This window comes from Pelobates fuscus, chromosome 7, assembly GCF_036172605.1.
Source record: "Pelobates fuscus isolate aPelFus1 chromosome 7, aPelFus1.pri, whole genome shotgun sequence".
Lineage (NCBI taxonomy): Eukaryota > Metazoa > Chordata > Amphibia > Anura > Pelobatidae > Pelobates > Pelobates fuscus.
The window spans coordinates 141,115,800-141,124,999 of NC_086323.1; the positions used below are offsets into that span (position 1 = coordinate 141,115,800).

The 9,200-nt window shown below is 36.9% G+C and overlaps 1 non-coding gene across 1 annotated transcript; it reads left to right on the forward strand.

Moving 5' to 3' along the window:
• The first annotated feature begins 7,704 nt into the window (after positions 1 to 7,704).
• Positions 7,705 to 7,777, forward strand: TRNAR-CCG (transfer RNA arginine (anticodon CCG)). The gene has a single exon. It is a non-coding gene; the product is annotated as a tRNA-Arg (tRNA).
• The last annotated feature ends 1,423 nt before the right edge of the window (positions 7,778 to 9,200 follow it).

A 9,200-nucleotide genomic window follows, 5' to 3' on the forward strand; every position in this document is an offset into this window, starting at 1 on the left:
CCTGCCACTTGAGTGCATCGGTTGAGATGAAATGAGAGATGCTGTGGGACAAATTGGGGTTCATTGTTAAATATTAATTTTCCCACATACCTTAGTCTAAAAGGACTGTGAATCTGATTGACACCTAATCTCTCGACAGCCTTTGCCATTAGAATAGTTCATTTTCTCTTACCTGCTGTCCTCATGCTGTCTGTCCATCCTCAAGTAAGAATGTCTATAAATACCTTGTTGGGGGGCCAGCTAGAATGATCCTATTGCCAGTGCAGCGACAATATATACAATGCTTATTAATATTTTTTAAATTGTGCAGTGATTCAGACATGTATCATACTCTCCCTCTTACCACTTTCTAATGCTATCATATACAATGTCTGTGTTCTCCTGTATTACTATGCACTACAAAAATAAAGAATTGAAAAAATATATATATCTTTAAACTTCCTTTAACTGCACTCGCTTTGTCTCCTAACCTTTACCAGCATGCTTCCGACCTAATCTTTCTGATTGGCTATCGAATAATAGTACAGAAACCAGAAGCCACAAATGTTACTATTTATATTTAAACCTACAACATTAATTGAGGTGTCCAGCTGAAGCATCACGCTACCACATCATTTTGCTATTAATTACTTTATTGCTTTGGGGACCACAAAGGCGTTTTATGCTTTCCAACTACTTGCTAATTAACGTTACCCCTGGTGTCCGTGGCTTGACTCCCTAACACAAAACATTTAAGATTCTATCCATCACAAGGCTCATTGGGAAAGTACGTGTTCACTGGTTAGATCTCAAAATTTAGTTATCTTGTCATTGCTATGAGTATAATTTCCCCTGGGCAATCTCTAAGAAGGCCACAGAGATCCATGAAAACCACTGCATCCAGAGAGGTCACTTAGGAATGAGTTGGCTGACTTTATGCATAAAAAGTCCTTCAGGTGTATTACATTAACGCACAGTGAAAGCAAACTAATGCGATTATAATTCCCGTCATGGCGGGCTGGAATAAGAGGGGGTGCCCAGATAGATCATATTCAATGAGTGTGTTCTAACCCCAGCTTACATGAGCATGGCTGCGTGTTCTATTGTTCCCACTAATGCTTTAAACAAGAGATTGTTTGTACTGGTTTTGAGGTGTAGATAATTACACTTTATTAATGGTAAACATTTTCGGTAGTATTGCACCATAAAGCAACATGTGGTAAAGAAGTGGACGACCCTTACAGACACTATGTACTGAATTTACATCTCAGGTGCCTGTAGGCACAAAATTCTAAGGGGTCCCTAATCTCCAACCCAAAACAAATGCAGATGAAGCAAGTATAATGAATTTATGAATTAATCAATTTTGGGTCTAAAAACATTTAAATAACATATTCATATTTGAGAGCTGCATGTATAAATGTATGTATGTGCATGTTATTGCTCTGCCTGTAATGTATTGTGCTTACATCTGTGAGTATAGTGAGTGTGTGAAGCTGTGTAATTGAATGCAGGATTTAACATGTATTCCTGGCTGTTTAGATTACTGCCCCACCTCTGATCGCAGTAAAACGTGATTTATTTTTCACCTTTTCTCCCACATCACCCCAGTCTCCCTGTGGCCTGCCCTGCCATTGATTGATTATTTTCAGGTTTAGGCTGAGAGTGCTGAAGTTAGAACGTTTATTTACAAAGTAGTCACCTTCCTATGTTTTCTGTAAACCAGTCAGATTAGTGAAATTATAGCTGCAGGAGTTGCTGTCCATTGTGTATCACCTAGTGCTTCCCCTGCTCCTCCTGCATTGCATTTCCTGTGTGAGAGGCTGTCAGTGGGCAGATGGGAAATGATCCTTTCCACTTCCTGTCCAGCCTCACATTCAGACACTGGAGGAGCTGGGACAGCACTGAGTTTTACACTCTCTATAACTGTTCCGGTAACTCTGCTATTAAGTTTGACTGGACTCCAGAGGGCACTGACCAAGACTCCAGGAACTTATCTCTCCACACCAGCCTAGTTAAGCTGGAAACAGACTTCCCATACTGGACTGGGCCTGGAGCCTAATGGGAAATCCAGCCTTGCAGACACCTATGGATTCCTCTCGAATTTGTCTACAGCATAAAGGTGGCCAACAGGTAGATCCTCCAGCTATTCTAGAATAGATTATAGCTCACGTATTGCAGTACGGAAAGGGTGGCCAAGTGATAGATCCCAACTTATTATGTTAAAAATGAGGGTTCCCTCAATATAGCTTAGATAAAGGGGTCCCCAATCTATACTACTGGCTCCAAGCAAGCACAAATGTGAAAAAATACCAGGTTAGATCTTTTCTCCTTCCTTGATTTTGCCTATGGAACCTTGGGTAAGCCTCTGACCACTTACCTTATCGGTCCGCCGATCTGCCGACATCGGGATCGGTCGGACCACCGCTCCCACGCTGGGAAAGGATGCATTAAGCATCAGGGACGCCGGCCGCTATGCGCCCGCCCCTTTTTAACAGCAACATTTTTAATGTAAATCAAATTGATACATTCAGGATTTGCTCAATACAGCAGTAATTTACAAAGATTAAAAAAAGTTAATAAATAGTATTTCCAAAACTATCATATGCTGTTAGCAGTGTATAACATAGTCCATTACTATAGGTAAATTAAATCAGACATAGTTCTGAAAGAAAGCAGATAACATCTTAGAACAAGATGCAATGTATTATTTTTATGAAAGCCTCTCGCGTATAAATAAATTTACAACCTACGCCAACAAGTTGTTGTTCTAGTGAGCTGAAAAATACTTTCTTTGGATGAGATTTTAAATGATATGGTTTCACGACCCCTATGGACTAGCATTGCAGCTCTGACAGTTGTGGATCAGCGTGTGCTTTGCATCCGCAGGAGCGACCCTTCATTATGACAGATTGATTGCTAGTATGATCAGAGGAAATAAATGGAACAGGAACAGGTGATCTGCACATATTTAAACTGATATTGACGACATGGAATTTTCAGGTAATAAATATAAAGTTTATGTTAAAAAGTTTCCACGGATCATGCTTTGTCATCTTCAAGATCCAGAAAACCTATTTACCCCCAAACAAGAAGTGTGATATATATATACACAGGTATAGGGAATGAGAGAGAGAACATAACGATGAGGAGTACATTATGGGGAAATAATCCAATAGAGTGTTTTTTTTAAGACATTATTATAAGGATGAGAGCTTTGAGTTACCCCAGAATGCCAAGATGGTATTACTTTCTCATAATATATGCTTCACCATTACATATCTTTATTTTTTTCAACTTAGAGCTAGCGCTAGGTTTCCTTAAATTATAGGACAGCACTTTGACATATACCGGTATATCCATGCCTGCTCAAGTTACGTAGCAGTTACAGTAATGGACAGCAGCTGCTGTCTAATTCAGTCCCTCTCCCATGCCTCTTAGCATTTTTAAATGGACAAAGAGGGACACTGTAATTTTAAGGGTGTGATTGGGGGTGTAGCCAGGGGCAGGAATGTTCTGAGAAATTTCAACTGCAATTTCACTGCTCAATTCCCTGTCATTTAGGAGTTAACCCTTTCAGGACCGCTGACGGTTCAGGACCGTCAGCGGTAAAACATGCGTTTGGACCGCTGACGGTCCTGAACCGTCATAACGGTCTGGGGCTACTTACCTGATCGCCGTCGGTCCCACGGCGGCGATCAGTGCTCCACCCGGTCCAGGGGGGTTGCCTGTCTGCCCGGGCAGTCCCCCCTCGGCAGATCAGGACCCTGCGGCCATGTGATCACTCGATCACATGACCGCAATAGGTGTCTGTGTATCTGCCTGCAGGGGGACTGTCTGTGCTGACAGGCAGTCTCCCTGCAAGTGAAAAATCCAAAAAATAAAGTTAAAAAAAAAAAGTGTAAAATCAGTGTAAAAAAAATAATAATAATATGTGTATATATATATATGATATATATACATGTATTATATCTATATATAATATATGTATATGTATCATATATATAATGTCATATTAAGTGTATTTTTATATTTATATATACGTATATTAATATAAAAATACACTTATATTTAAATTACACACGAATATATACAATATATATAATTGCTATATATATGGTATATATATATTATTATAAAATACAAATAATATGTTAATAAAAATAAATAACAAAAAATAAATATAATTTTTAATAATTAAAAAAAAATTATATATACATATGCAATTTTATTCTAACAGTATTTTGATATTGATATATATATATTTATATCAAAATACACTTAGAATGTAATGATATATATATCTATGTATAAATAAATAAATAAAAATAATACGAAATATACATATGTCCACATACATAATTACATAAATAATTTCATAAATATACACGTAGACGTCAAATATATAAATATGTATATATATTAAAATTCTACGTGCATATTTATGTAATATTTTTACCTAATTAAGTAATTTTAATGATTGCAATTTGAGGGACCTGCCTGCCAACCCAGGCCAAAAGTCCAGATAATTTAATTTGCTAGCACTGTGTTTAACCCTGTAACTTTCTATGACACCCTAAATCCTGTACATGGGGGTACTGTTTTACTCGGGAGACTTCGCTGAACACAAATATTAGTGTTTCAAAACAGTAAAACATATCACAGCGATGATATTGTCAGTGAAAGTGAAGTTTTTTACATTTTTCACACACAAACAGCTCTTTCACTGAGGATATTATTGCTGTGATATATTTTACTGTTCTGATACACTAATATTTGTGTTCAGCGAAGTCTCCTGAGTATAACAGTACCCCACATGTAGAGGTTTTATAGTGTTTGTGAAAGTTACAGGGTCAAATATAAGGCTTGATTTTACTTTTTTTTTTTTTATTGAAATTTATCAGATTGGTTAGGTTGCCTTTGAGAGCGTATGGTAGCCAAGGAATGAGAATTAGCCCCATGATGGCATACCATTTGCAAAAGAAGACAACCCAAGGTATTGCAAATGAGGTATGTTCAGCCTTTTTTAGTAGCCACTTAGTCACAAACACCGGCCAAAGTTAGCGTTTTTTGCATTTTTAACACACAAACAAATATAAATGCTAACTTTGGCCAGTGTTTGTGACTAGGTGGCTACTAAAAAAGACTGGACATACCCCATTTTGAATACACTGGGTTGTCTACTTTAAAAAATATGTACATGTTAGGTGTGTTTCGGGGATTTATGACAGATAACGGTGTAACAATGTCACTATTGATACATTTAAAATATATATATATATTGAAACCGCAATTTCCTACTTGTATTTACAGGCCTATAACTTGCAAAAAAAAGCAATAAAGCATGTAAACACTGGGTGTTTTTAAACTCGGGACAAAATTTTGAATCTATTTAGCAGTTTTTTTCATTAGCTTTTGTAGATAAGTAAAAGATTTTTCAAGTAAAAGTCCAAAAACATGTTTTTTTTTTAATTTTTCACCATATTTTATTATTTTTTTTAAATACAATATTGGACATAATACAAATAATGGTATGTAAAGAAAGCCCCTTTTGTCCTGAAAAAAACAATATATAACTTGTATGGGAACCGTAAATGAGAGAGCGGAAAATTACAGCTAAACACAAACACCACAAAAGTGTTAAAACTGCTCTGGTCCTTAACGTACAAACATCGCAAAAACAGGCCGGTCCTGAAGGGGTTAAATCACTTTGTTTCTGTTTATGCAGCCTTAGCCACACCTCCTCTGGCTATGATTGACAGAGCCTGCATGAAAAAAAAACTGGTTTCACTTTGAAACAGATGTAATTTACCTTAAATAATTGTATCTCAATCTCTAAATCGAACTTTAATCACATACAGGAGGCCCTTGCAGGGTCTAGCAAGCTATTAACATAGCAAGGGATAAGAAAATCTTAATTAAACAGACTTGCAATAAAGAAAGCCTAAATAGGGCTCTCTTTACAGGAAGTGTTTATGGAAGGCTGTGCAAGTCACATGCAGGGAGGTGTGACTAGGGTTCATAAACAAAGGGATTTAACTCCTAAATGGCAGAGGATTGAGCAGTGAGGCAGCAGGGACATGTTCTATACACCAAAACGGCTTCATTAAGCTAAAGTTGTTCAGGTGACTACAGTGTCCCTTTAATAACAATGTATGCAACAAGAATGTAATTTAGAACAAGAACAATGTATCTTATTCACACATACTGATTTCTAAACACATTTATAATAGTTTAAAGACACATTACTGGCAGTATTGTTATTATTATTATTATTTTATTATTTATATAGCGCCAGCAAATTCCGTAGTGGTATATAAATAATAAAATAATACTAACAATAATTATATTGTTGCTGTGGAGCTATGTTATACACTCAGACAAAACAATATTGAGCTCCTAGAAAAGAGGGTCATTAGGATAGAAAAGCGGGACAGAGGGACTTGGGCCAAAAATAGGGACTGCTCCATTGATTAGGGACACATGGGAGGTATGCTCTCCAATATTTAGATTGTAAGCTCTTTCGAACAGGGTCCTCATCAACTGTTCCTGGAACAGTTTGTAATCGTCTCTTCTATTGTTAAATTTCCCTCTTTATAATGTAAAGTGCTGCGGCATATGTTGGTGCTATGTGAATGATAATAACAATTACTAATATACAAGTGGAACTGCTGACCTCACATCCCATCATTTCACTGATTTCACTGATTCAGGGTCAGCACAATAATCACAGCGTGGGTCACATGTGCAGTAAGCCTCACAGTGACATGCCAGGAGATTGAATTTCATGGGGCTCCACGTCAATGAATTGTAGCTCTTGTATGCAAATTTTCATAATTACATTGAAAATGATAGATTTTTACTAATTTCCCCCTTTTTATATTTTATTTAAACTAAATGTTGTGTTAGGTATGGAGTCAGTAGGCATCACTGTTCAGTCATTTAACCCCTTAAGGACCAAACTTCTGGAATAAAAGGGAATCATGACATGTCACACATGGCATGTGTCCTTAAGGGGTTAAACACAAAATATAAAATGTCAGGCTGTATTGAATCAAAAGAAATAAAACCGATCACAATGGAACGCTGACAAAAATACTGCCTGAAGCTGAAGATCTAGCCACAGGACAGCTTGAAATCAGTAGTATTATATGCAAAGTAGGCCCTTTAAGAGAAATGCCCAGGGGGAAATTGCTGCTCTTCCAACAGGCACAAATAGTACATAGCACAACTATCATAACCACATCAAGAGCTTTACTGAGCCCCATAATTTGTAGATAAATGGCTTCATTTTAATCATGCATTGCCCAAGATGCCAGGAAGGACATGCTCCCAGACCTGCTGGAATAAGTATAGGTAGTGATGGTGCTTTAACTGTGCCTGCCTTTTTAATGTATCTACACTGCTGCCCACTACAAATGTACATGTTATGCACATTAGTTGTGGTATCTCTGTTAGAGAATCGATTTTCAATTTGCATATTAAAACCTCTGCCATCAGTACCTTTTCACTGGGGGATGGGGGAGGGGAGAGGCTTGGATAGCAATATTTAGTGTGTCCAAAGCATTTTTTTTTTTGTTAGTGCTACAGCTTTTTTTTTTTTGTTTGTTTGCTTTTTTACATAGTGTTTTTGTTACTTATAAAATTGCATTCTAATAGATAAGGGAAATTATGCAGATTTAAACTAGTGTATATAGCTTTAAGCTAGTGGGCTGTTATTGTAGTGGCCCAGTGGCCTAATGGATAAGGCATCAGCCTCCGGAGCTGGGGATTGTGGGTTCAAGTCCCACCTGGGTCGTGCTATTTATTTTTCACTAAAATGCTGGGGAGGACTAAGTGCCCAATATATATATGACACTATGTCTTGTTAGGCATATATTACTCAGTATAATGGGGATTACGTACACATTACTTAGACCTTTATTGCAAAATCTATTACATCTGTGTTGCCAAATACATTCCATCTATGCCAGATCATGGCTGGATGAAAGTTATGAGAGTTACAGTCCATACCAATCTATGCTTATGCATCCTTCTGTGTCTTCTCAGTGAGCTAAACTGGCTTGGCTGAGGGTGTTTTAGTAGGGATGAAACACAAGATTTTAATACATTTTAGAGGGTTATTTATTCAACCGTGAAATTTGATTAATTAAAATCCAAATTGTAGATCAAAATAGCCAAGTTGGAAATATTTTGTCAATGTATTTGTTTATCCACTGTCTTTATTTAGGCCTAAAAAAAAAAAATCACAATTATTCACCAAAAATCATTATTTGGTAAATAAAATGTGTATCAGAGCGTAGAGGTGTAAAACAAGCCACTAGAGGGAGCTAGAGGGCTAACTGTACAGAAGGAGTATATGATAACACTGGTACCTCTCCTAAGAGTGCAGTATGGGGGAGGGTCAGCTCTGCCACTGTCCAGTCTCCGAGTTCCATTTAATAAGTCAGAATTTGAAATCATAAAACACACACACACTATATATATATACATACATATATATGAAATAAAGCTAGGACATATTATATATCTGATCCTAATGGAAGACATTTTGTTGAGAAACACATCTTTTGCACGTCTTTATCTGATATTGTACCTTAAAAACCAGTATTGGCTGGATAAGCCCCAAGAATTCTAGGGATAGATGAACAGATAGTGACAATACTGTTCATTGCTTAAGTCAGGAATCGCTAACACTCCACTTGCTGCATACTACAACTCCAAAAATTCTTAGCCAACTTTTTTTTTTCCTACTATATACAGTACAAGACAGATTTAATTGCAGAGTTTGCTCATTGCTGATCTATGAAGATAAAGGGTCAGACTGTTTTAGATAAGCGTTTCTTTTGAAAGTGAATATCAGTTCTGCTACTGAACTTGACAGGAAAACAGCGATTTAATTACAAGAGATAAAGTTCTCTCATCTAATAGAATCTGGGAGCACTGATATCTCTTGATTATTTTTTTTAGAGGCTGAGATTTTACCTCAAACTCTTTGAGTGTCCTCATCCTTCATGAGAATGGCACCATCGCACACATATACTAACTACAGTGTTTATTAGCAAAATGGGATTTGCATATTTTATGACAAAGCAACTAAGCGGGAAAATAGCTTAGCTGGAGACATTTCACAACTTGGCTGTGTAGGCCTTGTATTTATCATTCCCATGTCAATTCTCCACAAACTCCTGGTTTTAGCAAATAAGCACTCATGTGAACTT